At 44.8% G+C, this 6324-nt stretch overlaps 1 pseudogene; it reads right to left on the reverse strand.

Annotated features, from left to right (window-relative positions):
- Nucleotides 1-5932: 5932 nt before the first annotated feature.
- Nucleotides 5933-6030, reverse strand: LOC111724166 (annotated as a pseudogene).
- Nucleotides 6031-6324: the final 294 nt, after the last annotated feature.

The raw sequence follows: 6324 nt of genomic DNA on the forward strand, positions 1-6324 counted from the left end.
TGAGCCCAGGAGTTGGAGGTTACTGTGAGCTGTGATGCCACAGCACTCTATCCAGGGGTATAGCTTGAGGCTCTGTCTCAAAAAAAAAAAAAAGTGATTTTTATCAAAAGAAACTTTCAAGTTTTTCTTATTTTAATATCAAGTGTTTTATATGTGACAAACTTCCCATAATTAAATTTCAAATTCTACAATGAAGTCTTTTTGACCAGAGTTAACTTTTAGAAATTCCAAAAAGAACCCCTGAAGGTCCAGGAGAGATATATGATGGGCTTCTTCGGTACGTAAAAATATAACACAGGAAGCACTGACAAATGAGAAACGGAGTTTAACTTTCTTTGAGTTATACTTACATAGACGTGTTATTAATGTCCAAAATTGTATGAAATTTCTGACATTCTTATGTCTTGGTATATGCTATCCATCAGGATTCTGATTACTACATTAAATTATAGCATGCCATGGCACGATGGAGGCCCAACTCCCCCATCACAGCAGCTGATGACAAGAAGACCCTCTACTGAAGTAGCTCTCAACCCTGGCTGGGTGCCTCAGTCCATTTTCTGTCAATTATAACAGTATACCTGAAATTGGGGGGCTTACAAAGAAAAGGAATTTATTTCTCACCATCATGGAGGCTGAGAAGTCCAAGGTTGAGGGGCTACAGCTAGTGAGAGCCTTCGTACTGGTTGGGGCCTATAGAGGCCCCAGGTACTCAGATATTGCTTGGTGGGGGGGTTCAGTGTGCTACCTTGGTAGCTCAGATCTCTCTTCCCTTTCTTGTAAAGCCACCAGTTCCCCTCCCATGATAACCCAATAGTCCATTAATCCACTCATGGATTAATCTCTTCATGAGGACAGACGCCCTCCACCCATCCAATGACCTCACAAAAACCCCACCTCTGCATTCTGCCACATTGGGGATTAGGTTGCCAACTCTTGAAATTTGAGAGACACATTTGAACCATAGTGTGGAGTATCAGAACTGTCCGCAGAGCTTTCTTTTCTTTTTCTTTCTTTCTTTTTTTTTTTTTTTTGAGACAGAGTCTCAAGTTGTCACCCTGGTTAGAGTGCTGTGGGATCACAGCTCACAGCAACCTCAAACTCTTGGGCTTAAGCGATGCTCTTGCCTCAGCCTCCCAAGTAGCTGGGACTACAGGTTCCTGCCACTATGCCCAGCTATTTTTCTGCCGCAGTTGTCATTGTTGCTTAGCTGGCCCAGGCCAGGTTCAAACCCGCCAACCTCGGTATATGTGGCTGACGCTGTCACTGTGCTACGGGTGCCAAGCCTGCAGAGCTTTCTAAAATGCAATTCCCTGGCCAGACATGGTGGCTCATGCCTGTAATCCTAGCACTCTGGGAGGCCAAGGCAGGGAGCATCAGTTGAGACCAGGAGTTCAAGACCAGCTATGATCAACATAGTAAGACCCTCCCCATAATTTTTCTTTTTAAGTAGCTTTGTATGGTGGGTTGCACCTATAGTCCCAGCTACTTGGGTGGCTATGGCATGAAGATCACTTGAGTCCAAGAATTTGAGATTACAGTGAGCTATGCTCATGCCACTGCCTGTATGCCTGGGCACCAAAACTAAACACTATCTCAAAAAAATAAAAAAGTAAAGATGAAACTACAGTTTCCCCAGAGCAGTGATTTTCAACTGGTGTGCCATGAAAAATTTTAAAGATCATTAATTAAATTATTTTCAAAAGAAGTTCAAAGCACAGTAACTATATTCTTTTTTTACTCTTTTTTTTTTTAATCAACATAATTTAAGCGTGTCATGGAAGTTTAACTACAGGTTCAAGTGTAAGGTTCAAGCAGTAAGATAAAAAAGGTTGAAAAACACTGCCCTCAAGTGTGGGATTCAGGGTCAAGGCGGGATTCTTTCCGGTTAACTCACAGACAGAGTCCTTAGTGTTAAGAAATCTGACAGACGATCCCTAAGAACACTTTTTACTGCCGCGTTCCCATCTGAATGTTTTCAGGCACGTTGCCACCGGAACCAGTGGGCTGACAGCTCTAACTCCATCTAATGTTCCCAACGTGTGACTTCATCAATTCTTCCTTAACTCTCTTTTGCTTCTGTGCCTCTGAGTCTCTCGTTACTGCAGTATTTTGTGGCAAGTTGCAAAGATGGATGAAAAGGCTTGCCTTTGGTTCCTGCCCGGCGTTTCCTGTATTATACCTGGTTTCTAGAATTTTCTAACCTCAAATATGAGCTTCAGTGTTTGCCGGACAGCCAGGCTCAGAGTAGAACCACCGGCCTCTAGAGCAGGCGTCCTCAAACTACGGCCTGCAGGTCACATGCGGCCCACCTTGGACATTTACCCGGCCCACCGGGTGTTTTTGCCACCGCTGCCTGTCCTGCTTAGCAGCCGACTCGTCCCCGAGCCCGCAGTCCAGCCCTCCAACGGTCTGAGGGACAGTGAACTGGCCCCCTGTTTAAAAAGTTTGAGGACCCCTGCTCTAGAGGTTCCCATTTCACAGGTAAAACAGAATAGGGTCTTTTTTTTTTTTTTATTGAATGGTAACTATGTACATTAATGCACTTCCAGGGTACAGGGTACAGTGTGGTGTTTTCACACACAATCCGAACAGAATAGGGTCTTAACCTATCCTTGTGTGACTGTCAAGGGTCCTTCACCCTCCTGTGAAAGTTGCCAATTTCTCTTTTCATGACTTCCATGGTAAAATGGAGAGAATCCAGAGAGGTTACCTCTCTCTAAAATTAGCAACAGAAAAGGGGGATGGTGGTTTAAAAGTGGTAAAATAATGCAATTTTAAAAAGGCATTTTGGGAAGGGGCCTGGGGATGTGATCTCACTTATGATCTTTACGAATTCCCAAGAGAAATAAGAGACAGGCAGGAGAGTCCCACTGTCTTACTGACTAAGCAGGGTGCTAGATGCAACTAACTCGCTCTAGTTCCGCTCCCAGGGGCGGTGTAAGAGGAAGTGTAGCCGGAATATCGTGTCAGGTCCCTGATCTCAGAGTTGGAAGAATGAAATTACAGACCTTGTGAGTAAGTGAAAAGGCAACGTTTGCTGAAAGATAAAGAGATAGCTAAGAGAAATATGGGGGAACAGAACCTCCGGCAATGGAAGGGGACTCCAGTGGGCTGGCCTTCTATCTGGATGGTTCTACACTGCTTTTCCTATCCTGTGGGCAGGGGGGTTTTGGGAATGTATGTTCGTAACAAGCCACAGTTGGCCAGGAGCCTACAGGCAAAAAATAACCCTAAACTTAGCAAAGGAATGTGGTCCTGGCCTGGGGCAAGACAGTATGGTGTGGGCTCCCTACTCCAGAGGGGAACACCCAGATGAGAAGATACCTATCTGGCTGCTGTTTGTGTGAACTTCCCAGAGAATGTGGCCTGGAAAGGGCTTGTTTATGCCTAGAGATGAGGGTCTGTGAAGAGGCTGATTACTGAGCTCACCCAGGCCTAGAAAATGGGAGTTCCTGTCCAGCCTTGAATGGGGGAACCCTGTGTCAGGAGGAAGGTGGCAGGGATCCCTGAAGGATCACCCTCATGTACCAAACAACAAACAGCCAGGTCAAGCGGACACACAGGAGTCCAAGGATGCTCTTCCTCTGAACAGAAAATGCTGCCTTCTGCTTGTCTTTTTTGCTCCTAGTTAGGAGGAGAGCTGGGGAAGGAAGAGCAGGCAGAATCCACTGGACATGGGCAATAAGTGAGGATTTGGAAAACTGGAAGACAACAGTGAAAACAACAGGTCACAAAGGGGGTCAAAGGAGGAGTCAGAGAGAGAGAACCTTGTCATTTTTTTTTTTGTCCTCCTTCATTGACCTCTCAGCATCAAACATAACTGCTGTCTGAGATACACATATTTAAAATCATAATTTTTTTTTTTTTTTTTTTTTGAGACAGAGCCTCAAGCTGTCCCCCTGGGTAGAGTGCCATGGCATTACAGCTCACAGCAACCTCCAACTCCTGGGCTCAAGCGAGTCTCCTGCCTCCGCCTCCCAAGTAGCTGGGACCACAGGCGCCCGCCACAACGCCTGGCTATTTTTTGGTTGCAGCCGTCATTGTTGTTTGGCGGGTCCGGGCTGGGGATTCGAACCTGCCACCTTAGGTGTACGTGGCTGGCGCCTTAGCCGGTTGAGCTATAGGCGCCGAGCCTTAAAATCATAATTAAGGGCCACGCACTGAGGCTCATGTCTGTGATCCTAGCACTCTGGGATGCTGAGACAGGTGGATTGCTTGAGCTCAGGAGTTCAAGACCAGCCTGAGCAAGAGCAAGACCCCATCTCTAAAAGTTGTGACGGGCCTCTGTAGTCCCAGCTACGTAGGAGGCTGAGATAAGAGGATCCCTTAAGGATCCCTTTGAGGTTACTGTGAGCTACGATGCCACGGTGCTTTACCAAGGGCAACAAAGTGAGACTCTGTCTCCAAAAAAAAAAAAAAAGAAAGAAAAAGAAAAGAAAAAATCATAATTAAGAAATCAAATGAAGGCTTGATGCCTGTAGCACAGTGGTTACAGCTCTAGCCACATGCAGCAAGGCTGGCGGGTTTGAACCAGGGCCAGGCCTGCTAAACAATGACAAATGTAACAAAAAAATAGCCGGGCGTTGTGGCAGGTGCCTATAGTCCCAGATACTTGGGAGGCTGAGGCAAGCAAATCCCTTAAGCTCAAGAGTTTGAGGTTGCTGTGAGCTGTGACACCACAGCACTCTACCAAGGGCGACATACTGAGACTCTGTCTCAAAAAAAAAAGAAAGAAAGAAAGAAATCAAATGAAGTCTGGGCATGATGCCTCACACTTATAATCCTAGCACTCTGGGAGGCTAAGATGGGTTGATCACTCAAGGTTAGGAGTTCAGACCAGCCTGAGCAAGAGTGAGACCCCCCCATCTCTACCAAAAATAGAAAAATTTAACCAAGTATAGTGGTGCATACCTGTAATCCCAGCTACTCAAGAGTCTGAGGCAGGAGGATCACTTGAGCCCAGTGAGCTATGATGACACCACTGCACTCACTCTAGCCAGGGTGACAAAGTAAGACTCTGTCTCAAAAAAAAAAAAAACAAAAAAAAAAAACTAGAAATCAAACGAACATTTTTACTGTAGTTTTTAAAAATCAGAAGTGGGTGTTGAAAGTAGTCAAATTTTTTGGTATCTATGGAGATAATCCTGTGATTTTTCTTTAACTTATTAATGTGAATTATATTCATAGATTTCTTAACACTTTTACATTTCATTATTTAAAAAAAAAATTTGCATTCCTAAGACGAACCTTGCTGAGTCAATCTCATCATTCTTTAAATCTACTTTTAAATTATATTTGTGAATGTTTTATTCAGGATTTTGGCTTCCATATTAAAATACTAAATTGGCCTATAATTCTTCCTCACTATCCAGCACCTGGATTTATTGGTATGGGCACAGTTGGTGATGCTGAATTTCTTTTTCTTTTTTTTTTTTTTGAGAGTCTCACTTTCTTGCCCTCAGTAGAGTACTGTGGCGTCATAGCTCACAGCAACCTCAAACTCTTGGGCTCAAGAGATCCTCTTGCCTCAGCCCCCCAAGTAGCTGGGACTACAGGTGCCCACCACCACAACTGGTCATTTTTAGAAACAAGGGCTAGTTCTGGCTCAGGCTGGTCTAGTTCTGTGAGCTCAGGCAATCTACGCGCCTCAGCCTCCCAGAATGCTAGGATTATAGGTGTGAGCCACCACGCCTGGCGATGTTGAATTTCTAATGTATCCTAGAGCAGTTCATCTCAGAGGATAACAGGAAAAACCCCAAAATGTAACCAAGGCATCACCCACAGTGCATCCCTCGTTTGTGCAACTTCTTATACTTTTGCCCTGCATTTGTGCCATCATAAAAGTTGGCAAGTTGGCATGGGTACACGCATACACACACTTTGTGAATTGTGAACACATGGGGTTTGTTTTGATTTGTTTTTAAGGTCATGTCAGACGGGTAATGTGTCAACATCTTTCCAAGGTTTGAGGGAGGCACATCTTACACATGAACACCCAATCATCATGCTTACGAACTACAAAGGGCTAAATTTACACAAATGGTGTCCTAATGCTTAAATCAGCAGTTCTCAACCAGTGGGTCGGGACCCCTTTGTAACAATGAAAATACATCCCGCTATCAGATATTTACATTACAATTCATAACAGTAGCAAAATTACATTTATGAAGTAGCAACGAAAATAATTTTATGGTTGGGGGCCACCACAACATGAGGAAGTATATTAAAAGGGTCACGGGGCTCAGTGCCTGTGGCTCAAGTGGCTAAGGCGCCAGCCACATACACCTAAGGTGGTGGGTTCGAATCCAGCCCGAGCCCACC

Source organism: Otolemur garnettii, unplaced genomic scaffold (genome assembly GCF_000181295.1).
Source record: "Otolemur garnettii isolate 467f Iridium unplaced genomic scaffold, OtoGar3 scaffold00019, whole genome shotgun sequence".
Taxonomy (NCBI): Eukaryota; Metazoa; Chordata; class Mammalia; order Primates; family Galagidae; genus Otolemur; species Otolemur garnettii.